The sequence below is a fragment of the Epinephelus moara genome, chromosome 17 (genome assembly GCF_006386435.1).
Source record: "Epinephelus moara isolate mb chromosome 17, YSFRI_EMoa_1.0, whole genome shotgun sequence".
NCBI classification, from domain to species: domain Eukaryota; kingdom Metazoa; phylum Chordata; class Actinopteri; order Perciformes; family Serranidae; genus Epinephelus; species Epinephelus moara.
Genome location: NC_065522.1, coordinates 33,546,446 through 33,557,195, shown reverse-complemented (window position 1 = coordinate 33,557,195; position 10,750 = coordinate 33,546,446). Strand labels below are relative to the sequence as shown.

Sequence of the window (10,750 nt, the reverse complement as noted above, 5' to 3'; positions counted from 1 at the left end):
GGGCTGTGCGGCATGTAGGACCAACAGAGGGAAGTGAATGAAGAGTAAGACACTAATACAGAGCTTCCAGCAGCTGGAATGTAGGTCACAGGAATGTCTTCAAAGTGATGGAAAGAGAGAGAGACGGGAGTGGGGCTGCGGTTTCCATGGTAACAGACTGCATGGAGAGGGGCGAGGAAGAGCGGCAACAAAAAGTGCAGCAGTCATGGACCCTTTAATCCTAAAATCCTATATTTAACAGTCTGTGTGCCCCACAGAGCTGGAGCCATGGCGGCTGCGTTCACACTGACGGCACAGAGTGGCCCAGTTCGAAGGATCAGTGTGAACGCCAAGCAGAAAACTTGGACCTCATGGTTCCTTTTGCTGTGGTGAGGGGGAAATAATTCAAGGACGCGCCACTGAAATTAAACAGATTCTAATTGCACCCAGCTGAGAAAAGTCACACTGTAGCTATTCGGCTCTTTAGATCTATCCCAACACGTTCTCACCCCAACTCGTAAAATATCGCCACTTTGTCAGTGATACACCAACAAAATACACCAACCAAAGGAGTTATGTTTAGAAAAAAACATGATGGTTTGGCTTAAAATTTATATGCGAAACAAACAGCAGGCTCACGAGTGAAATTTGTTTGTTTGTTGGACCCATCCACCTCTCCTCTGCCCTCCCTATACAGACGTTCTCACTTTTTTTGTTACCGTAGTTACCGGCGGCGTTACAAACTGCTGCTAAAGGATGCTTATCATATCGGTGTAACGGGTGCCTCTGTGTGTTCGTGTCCGATGCTAACATCCACTGACAAACCGGCGGTATTTGATGACTTGGGTTTTTGCCCGCTCACCTTCAAACTGATGTGGCTGGTGGTCTTACTGCCACAAAAGGTGCCTCCATGCTTCAGTGACTGACTCTGACGTCACTGACAAAATGGTGGTATTTCAGAGTGAGAACGGTAGTGATGGCCTAGTGAAGCCTCAGTAACATTCTGTTCAGGGTGTTATTGTAAATGCCAACAATTTAATGTCAACAGATGCAGCTGATAATACAATAAGCTAGTGATGGCCTAGTGAAGCCTCATGAACCATTTTCTTTATTTCCTGACTCCACCAGATGGCGCTCTTGGTTTAAAGATAAAGGCTGAAGGACTGACAGAGAAGTGTGCTTTCAAACCTTTGTTGAACAGACAGCGCCATCCAGTGGCTTCAGAGAATAAAGACAGTGGTTCATGAGGCTTCATTTGGCCATCACTAGAGAACAGGCTGCCAAACCATGCTAGGTATCCTTCCGCGTCTGCTGTTGATGTTCTAGGATGTCGCTACCAAAGGCATCAAACACATCATGGTTTGGCTCTACATTCATACAGGAAGTGAAGACCGGTGTCCTAGGTGAAAGTCCCGCCCTACAGGGACTTTCCAGCTCCTTATGTGTTGTCGTTATTGGCAGCGTTTCAAACTGATGCCGCTCACTGGCATATCATACGGCTGCAACAGGGGCTGTCAGGCCGCACTATGAACTGATACCATCCATCCGTCCATCGCCAGGTGGCTGTTGGCCTCAGGTGTCCGACAGGGCAGTGGTTTTTGACGAGATGTTCACTGCTGCAGAGTTATCGCTGCGACTGTTTATTTATTGTTTATATTTTGGCTTTTAACGCTCTGACGTGTTCCCGTCAGTCTCTCTGCCTCCTCCAGTGTGTCGTTGGGTGTGTTGTTGCCTGTCGGTGTTCGACCACGTCTGTGTGTAACATATGAGCTCAGTGTTCTCATGAATGATTCATCAGGAGGACGGATTATGGATATGAGCTCCTCTCATCTGGTTCATAATCCTGTTTTAGCTCCTCCCTCAAACATTCTGCTCAGAATACACAACTTCGCTGACACACACACACACACACACACACACACACACACACACACACACACACACACACTATATTTTCTGTCTGTGTTTGTTTTTGTCTCTAATGCAAATACATATCATCTTTTTTTTCAGACAGACACTGCTGCACCCCCACACCTCCATCTCTGCAGCACAACACTGCAAAGGATTATGGGTGTGTGTGTGTGTGTGTGTGTGTGTGTGTGTGTCTGTGTGTGTGTCTGTGTGTGGGTCTTGTGACACTGTGGTGGCTGTTTGTAACTGTCACTTACAGAACGAGAGACAAATGAACCCTCTCTTTCTTTCTTTCTTTCTTTCTTTCTTTCTTTCTTTCTTTCTTTCTCTTTTTCTTTCTTTCTTTCTTTCTTTCTTTCTTTCTTTCTTTCTGTCTTTCTTTCTTTCTCTCTTTCTTTGTCGTTATTTCTTTCTCTCTTTCTTTCATTCTTTCTTTCTTTCGTTCTTTCTTTCTTTCTTTGTCGTTCTTTCTTTCTTTCTTTCCCTCTTTGTCGTTCTTCCTTTCTGTCCTCCTCTACATGTTCACAGAGCATTGATCACCCCTTTCCTCCGGCTGTACGTCTCCAGCCCACAGACACAACCACGAGGCCTTGATTCTAGTTTCAGACTCGCTCAACCAAACGGTGAATTTGTGCTTTCGTCAGTGATGCTACGATAATAAATTCACCATTTTTATGAAATAAAAACTGATGAGGATATAAAAAACTTCCCATTATATATTTGGTTTAAATAATTCCACCATTTTTAGGATGTTTTCAAATTACTGTCATCTTGAGTATCTTGACTAAATGAATGGAAATAACACTGTTACTGCTCATACGACTAACTCCATGGTCACAACTCCACGTATGTTGGTATACTAACATATTACTAACATTGCAATAGTACATGAAAAGCCACCTCATCCGTTTGGCAGAGGTCTGTATGCAGAAAACTATGGGCTGTTTTCTTTCACTGCTTTTTCTTAGTTAGGATATTAAAGGGTTAGAACAATGTTTGTTTAGCTGCCCTGTGTACAGACACATGGTACTAATAATATTAATATTGTTATCTGTTTATATGGCAATCAGTGCTATTTAAAGGACATATGACTGAGCTGTAACATTGACAGTATCTTACTGCTCCACAGCTGCTTATCTGATCTTTAGTTCTTATCATTCTGTGGCTCCTGACGCTCTTTGATAAACCATGAAGACATATTGACACTTCAGGTCAAATTAGAATGGAAACAGGTGATCTGATAACTGGAGGCTTATAACGTCCACCTGTGCTCGTACAGCGACAGGTGTGTGGACACTGTTGATGTGACGCCTCTTTGCTTTTTGTGCTGTTTATTCCTCAAACACACGACGTCAAAGAAGATTTAGGAATCAGCCGACACTTCGTCAAAGGCCTGAGTGAGGCTTCAGACTTGGCTTTCACTTGGCCTCACAGACATAGACGTATAATATTAATAATCATCTGTGTGTGTGTGTGTGTGTGTGTGTGTGTATTTACTGCTCCGCCACACTGAACTGCTCGCTTTATTGCTCACTACAGATCTCGGTGCTATAAAGTCCTGCTCGCTCTCAGCCGTGCAGGATTTCTACACTCCAGCTTTACATATTTCATCTTTATCATCGTTATAAATTTTGAAATTTAAAAAAGTTGTGCGGAGTGGGTGATTGACCACGTGGTTTTTGTGCCTAAACCTAACCACACATTAACCGCAGCGTTGTTGAAATGTGAAGTTTCAACGTATCTGCGACATCATCACATGATAATGTATGAAACATATCTGTGGTTTGCAGAAACATACCATGCCAACATTTCTCTGGCCAGTGGACTGATTTGAGGCATTTGGTATATTATTTTTAGAAAATGATGTCACCAGTTATTTTGAGATTTTACAATGCAATCATTTAGGAAACCCTGTTTCCCATGTCGTGGAATTTTTGAGACCTTTGAAAGATGATTTAGGACATTTAAATACCAATTAGGACCTTATTAGACATGTTCTCCCCGTGTCAGCGTGGGTTTCCTCCAGGTGCTCTGACATGTTCTCCCTGTGTCAGCGTGGGTTTCCTCCAGGTGCTCTGACATGTTCTCCCCGTGTCAGCGTGGGTTTCCTCCAGGTGCTCCGACATGTTCTCCCTGTGTCAGTGTGGGTTTCCTCCAGGTGCTCTGACATGTTCTNAGTGGACTGATTTGAGGCATTTGGTATATTATTTTTAGAAAATGATGTCACCAGTTATTTTGAGATTTTACAATGCAATCATTTAGGAAACCCTGTTTCCCATGTCGTGGAATTTTTGAGACCTTTGAAAGATGATTTAGGACATTTAAATACCAATTAGGACCTTATTAGACATGTTCTCCCCGTGTCAGCGTGGGTTTCCTCCAGGTGCTCTGACATGTTCTCCCTGTGTCAGCGTGGGTTTCCTCCAGGTGCTCCGACATGTTCTCCCTGTGTCAGCGTGGGTTTCCTCCAGGTGCTCCGACATGTTCTCCCTGTGTCAGTGTGGGTTTCCTCCAGGTGCTCTGAAAATGTTCTCCCTGTGTCAGCGGACAGCAGCAGTATTCTTAGTAACAGAGTCCTTTAAATAAATGTATTTAATTTCGACCTCTTCTCAGTTTGTATTCATGGAAATGCATATTTTAAGATGTCTGTAGCCCACAGAATAATTAAGTTCTAATGTTCGCTGCACCAAAGACAGATATTTTAGATCTTTAAACTGATTAATTAACTTATTGTAGTGATGGCCAAATGAAGCCTCATAAACCACTGTCTTTATTCTCTGAAGCCACTGGATGGCGCTGTCTGTTCAACAAAGGTTTGAAAGCACACTTCACTGTCAGACCTTCAGCCTTTAGCTTTAAACCAAGAGCACCATCTGGTGGAGTCAGAAAATAAAGAAAATGGTTCATGAGGCTTCACTAGGCCATCACTAGCTTATTGTATTAGCAGCTGCATCTGTTGACATTAAACTGTTGACATTTACAATAACACCCTGAACAGAATGTCTCACGTACCTTACACACTAAATGTAAGTCCAGTTGATTGGAAACCTACTCACGTCATCTCGGCTCTCAGTGAGAGCTCATTTCAGCTGAACAGTATCTGCAGGTTGAGACAGTTCAGAGGAGCTCGTCAGTAAATCTACTGTGTGACGTCACACACACACACACACACACACACACACACACACACACACACACACAGAGGTAACTTGATCTCATAATACGACATATTCCCATGGGAAAGTTCACGGTCACTCTGTCTGTCCCTGTTTTTCTCTCTGTTTTAATGACAGTCTTCCTGCAGGTCTCTCACTCATCCTTCTCCTCACAGAAGGAGCCAATGAAAACATGTTTTACATAGAATAACTGTATATTTCTGTTTAACGCTGACGGACCACAGTCGCAAAGACTCACAGAGCCACAGGATCACTTTGATTCACTATTTAGGCAACTAATCACCAAGTGTTGTGTCTCTGTGTGTATATATTGTGTCTCTTTGTGGACATTTTGCATCTATCTGTGGAAATGTCCTGTCTCTTTGTGGACATTTTGTGCCTCTGTGGTTGGTTCTTGTCTCTTTCTTGGCTGTTTTGTGGTCATCTGAAGTCATTTTGCATCCTTTTGTTGTAATTCTGTGTCTCTGTGCGGACATTTTGTGTCTCTTTGTGGACATGTTGTGTCTCTCTGGTCATTTTGCATATCTTTATTGACATTTTGCATCTATCTGTGGAAATGTGTCTCTTTGTGGACATTTTGTGTCTCTGTAGTCATTTTGCATCCCTTTGTGGACATTTTGTGTCTCTTTGTGGACGTTATGTGTTTCTCTGGTCATTTTGCATCTCTTTGTGGACATGTTGTGTCTCTTTGTGGACATTTTGCATCTCTTTGTGGACATTTTGTGTCTCTTTGTGGACATTTTGTGTTTCTTTGTGGACATTTTGAATCTGTCTGTGGAAATGTGTCTCTGTGGACATTTTGTGTCTCTCTGGTCATTTCGCATCTCTTTGTGGACATGTTGTGTCTCTTTGTGGACATTTTGCATCTCTTTGTGGACATTTTGTGTCTCTCTGGTCATTTTGCATCTCTTTGTGGACATGTGTCTCTTTGTGGACATTTTGAATCTGTCTGTGGAAATGTGTCTCTTTGTGGACATTTTGTGTCTCTCTGGTCATTTTGCATCTCTTTGTGGACATGTTGTGTCTCTTTGTGGACATTTTGCATCTCTTTGTGGACATTTTGTGTCTCTTTGTGGACATGTTGTGTCTCTGGTCATTTTGCATCCCTTTGTGAACATTTAGCATCTCTTTGTGGACATTTTGTGTCTCTCTGGTCATTTTGCATCTCTTTGTGAACATTTTGTGTCTCTTTGTGGACATTTTGCATCTCTTTGTGGACATTTTGCATCTCTTTGTGGACATGTTGTGTCTCTCTGGTCATTTTGCATCTATTTGTGGAAATGTCTGTGGAAATGTGTCTCTTTGTGGACATTTTGTGTCTCTTTGTGAACATTTTGCATCTGTCTGTGGAAATGCGTCTCTTTGTGGACATGTTGCATCTCTGTGAACAGTTTGTGTCTCTTTGTGGACATTTTGTGTCTCTTTGTGGACATTTTGAATCTGTCTGTGGAAATGCGTCTCTTTGTGGACATGTTGCATCTCTGTGGACAGTTTGTGTCTCTCTGGTCATTTTGCATCTCTTTGTGGACATTTTGTGTCTCTTTGTGAACATTTTGCATCTCTTTGTGGACATTTTGCATCTCTTTGTGGACATGTTGTGTCTCTCTGGTCATTTTGCATCTCTTTGTGGACATTTTGTGTCTCTTTGTGAACATTTTGCATCTGTCTGTGGAAATGTGTCTCTTTGTGGACATTTTGTGTCTCTTTGTGGACATTTTGTGTCTCTCTGGACATTAGGTGTCTCATTGTGGACATTATGTGTCTCTGGACATTTTGTGTCTCTTTGTGAATGTTTTGTGTCTCTTTGTGGACATTTTGAATCTGTCTGTGGAAATGTGTCTCTTTGTGGACATTTTGAATCTGTCTGTGGAAATGTGTCTCTTTGTGGACATTTTGTGTCTCTTTGTGGACATTTTGTGTCTCTCTGGTCATTTTGTGTCTCTTTGTGAACATTTTGCATCTGTCTGTGGAAATGTGTCTCTTTGTGGACATTTTGAATCAGTCAGTGGAAATGTGTCTCTTTGTGGACATTCTGAATCTGTCTGTGGAAATGTGTCTCTTTGTGGACATTTTGTGTTTCTTTGTTGACATTTTGTGTCTCTCTGGACATTAGGTGTCTCTTTGTGGACATTTTGTGTCTATCTGTGGAAATGTTTCCTTTTTTGGACATTTTGTGTGTCTTTGTGGTCATTTTTCATCTCTTTTTGAACATTTTTGCAACTATCTGTGGACATGTTGTGTGTCTTTGTGGACATTTTGTTTCCCTTTGTGGTCATATTGCATCTTTGTGGTTGTTTCATGTTTTGTGCCCATGTCAAGTCATTTTGCATCTCTCTGTGAACATTTTGTGTCTCTTTGTGAACATTTTGTGTCTCTCTGGTCATTTTGCATCTCTTTCTGAACATTTTGTGTCTCTCTGGTAATTTTGCATCTCTTTGTGGACATTTTGTTTCCCTTTGTGGACATTTTGTTTCCTTTTGTGGTCATTTTGCATCTTTGTGGTTGTTTCATGTTTTGTGCCCCTGTCAAGTCATTTTGCATCTCTCTGTGAACATTTTCTGTCTCTTTGTGAACATTTTGTGTCTCTCTGGTCATTTTGCATCTCTTTGTGAACATTTTGTGTCTCTTTGGTCATTTTGCATCTCTTTGTGGACATTTTGTTTCACCTTGTGGTCATTTTGCATCTCTGTGTTTGTTTCTTGTCTCTTGTCTCTTTTTGAATGTTTTGTGCCCATGTCAAGTCATTTTGCATCTCTCTGTGAACATTTTGTGTCTCTTTGTGGACACTGTGTGTCTCTTTGTGAACATTTTGTGTCTCTCTGGTCATTTTGCATCTCTTTGTGAACATTTTGTGTCTCTCTGGTCATTTTGCATCTATTTGTCGACATTTTGTTTCCCTTTGTGATCATATTGCATCTTTGTGGTTGTTTCATGTTTTGTGCCCATGTCAAGTCATTTTGCATCTCTCTGTGAACATTTTGTGTCTCTTTGTGAACATTTTGTGTCTCTCTGGTCATTTTGCATCTCTTTGTGGACATTTTGTGTCTCTCTGGTCATTTTGCATCTCTTTGTGGACATTTTGTTTCACTTTGTGGTCATTTTGCATCTCTGTGTTTGTTTCTTGTCTCTTTTTGAATGTTTTGTGCCCATGTCAAGTCATTTTGCATCTCTTTGTGGACGTCTTGTGTCTCTTTGTGGACATTTTGTGTCTCTTTGTGAACATTTTGCATCGCTTTGTGAACATTTTGTGCCTCTCTGGTCATTTTGCATCTCTTTGTGGACATTTTGTGTCTCTTTGTAAACATTTTGCATCTCTTCGTGGACATTGTGTGCCTCTCTGGTCATTTTGCATCTCTTTGTGGACATTTTGTTTCCCTTTGTGGTCATTTTGCATCTCTGTGTGGTCATTTTGCATCTCTTTGTGGACATTTTGCATCTCTTTGTGAACATTTTGCATCTCTTTGTGGACATTTTGAATCTGTCTGTGGAAATGTGTCTCTTTGTGGACATTTTGTGTCTCTCTGGTCATTTTGCATCTATTTGTGGACATTTTGTGTCTCTCTGGTCATTTTGCATCTATTTGTGGAAATGTGTGTCTTTGTGGACATTTTTGCATCTATTTGTGGAAATGTGTGTCTTTGTGGACATTTTGCATCTATCTGTGGACATTTTGTGTCTCTGTGGTTGGTTCTTGTCTCTTTTTGAATGTTTTGTGGACATTTTGCATCTCTTTGTGGACATTTTGCATCTCTTTGTGGTTTGTGGACATTTTGCATCTCTTTGTGGACATTTTGCATCTCTTTGTGGTCATTGTATGTACCTTTGAGGTTGCTTTGCATCTCTTTTTGATTGTTTTGTGTCTTTTTGTCGTCATTTGCGTCACTTTTAAGTCATTTTTAATCTTTTTGTGGTTGTTTTATGTTTCTGTGTGGTCGTTATTTATCTCTGTGGTATTTCTTGTGTCTTCATTGTTGTTTTGTGTTTCTTTACAGACATTTTGCATCTCTTTGTGGTCATTTTGTCTCTCTTGGTAGTTGTCCAGTGTCTGTTTTTGGTTGATTCCTGTGTCTTTGGTGGCCATTGTTCATCATTTCATTTTGAATCTCTGGGGCCATTTTGTGTCTCTTTGTGGCTGATTCTTTGTGGTTATTTTGCATTTCTCTGTGGTTGATTCCTGTGTCTTTGTGTCCCTTCGTCATTATTTGATTGACTTTACAATAAGAAATATTAACAGTGCCACTTCATACAGACATTGTGCCCTGAGGGCCCCCCGACCTTTTGGGCCCCTGAGCTTATGTCAGTGCCTGTTCAGTGATCGGCCCACAGCTGTAAAAATCAGAGTGGATCAGCCCAGTTTCTGTTCACAGAAGTGACGTACCTCCTGTTAGCACTCAGGATGCTAACGTGCAGTACATGCAGGCCTGAGAGCGCACACACACACACACACACACACACACACACACACACACACACACGTATTTGCTCTAATGCTGAGGTGGATCAGTCTGTGCCCATGTTCATTCATCCATCCTCCGCCCTCGTCCATCCTGCAATCCATCCATCCTCATTTCCTCCATCCCTCCTCAGTCTCTCCACTCTTCCCTCTCTCATCCCTCTCTCCTGCTCTCTCTCAGGAAAGCACACCATGCTACAGATGCTGCTGTCATCCCTAAACATTCCTCCATCCATCCTCCCATCCATCCATCCATCCATCCATCCATCCATCCATCCTCTCACCTCTCCACACCCCCAAAAAGAAAGCAGCACTCACCATGTTTCCTCAGACGCAGGCGATGGATGAGTGTGTGTCTGTTTTCCAGCCTGAAGCCATCGCGTCATGAGAGCGTCTTGTTTGCTCTCCTCTCCTCTCTACTGAGTGTGTGTGTGTGTGAGTGTGTGTGTGTGTGGGAGGGGGGAGGATATCATCGTCACGGCAACACCAGCAGCTTGCAGCAGCAGCAGCACCAGGCTGAGGAGGGGAAGGAGAGATGGAGGGAGGGGGTGGGCATCCATCGGGCCTCACTGCAGCGTCCACCAATGAGGAGCAACAGGAGGGAGAGAGGGAGGGCTGTGATTGGTCCATCCGTCTGTCAGTTAAATGATAATATGGGCGTATCATTCTCTCCCTCAGATCTCTTGTATCAACCCAAAATAATTCACTTTTAAATGCATCAATATGAATATTTTTGAAATGGATTTTGTGCAGTCATGTCCATTTATTGTTCACTCACCAGACTGACTATTTTACATCTTTCAGATTCCATATTTCATTTTCAGCTCTCAGTACGTCTATAGCTTCTGACTGAATCTCTGTGGTTTGGAGTTTAGTTTCTCTCCTGCGTCCTGTTTTTACTTCACATATCTGCGTTATTTTACTGTTTCATGTTCGCTCTCAGGTTTGTAGGAGTCATTTCCTTATTTTGCTGCTTAACAATAAAAGTTTTTACATAACACAATGACGGGAAGACTGTTTACGTCACACGCTGAGCTACACGTTTTGTTATTCGCTCACGCCCCCCATTATAGGCGGCATTTTGCTGCACTCCCCGATTTTGTTTTTACTAGTCCATAGCCATTGGTAGCTCTGTCACCTTCTACCTATGCCAGTCCTCAATGCCTATGTGCAGTTTCACATAGATTGACCACGTCAGTGAGTAGAAAAACGTGGGACAGACAGAATGACT

At 42.2% G+C, this 10,750-nt stretch overlaps 1 protein-coding gene across 2 annotated transcripts in view; it reads right to left on the bottom strand.

Moving 5' to 3' along the window:
• LOC126404562 (tripartite motif-containing protein 2-like) overlaps positions 1-9,965 on the bottom strand; it is a 25,416-nt gene extending 15,451 nt beyond the window's left edge. Inside the window, exons 1-2 of one of the 2 annotated variants that reach the window (XM_050067854.1) lie at positions 9,838-9,935; positions 4,947-4,990 (exon numbers count right to left, since the gene is read on the bottom strand). The gene's annotated coding sequence lies outside the window, so the exon portion shown is untranslated. Of the gene's footprint in view, positions 1-4,946; positions 4,991-9,837 lie in introns of both variants that reach the window. The other variant, XM_050067855.1, reaches the window with a different exon arrangement.
• Between the last annotated feature and the right edge of the window lie 785 nt (positions 9,966-10,750).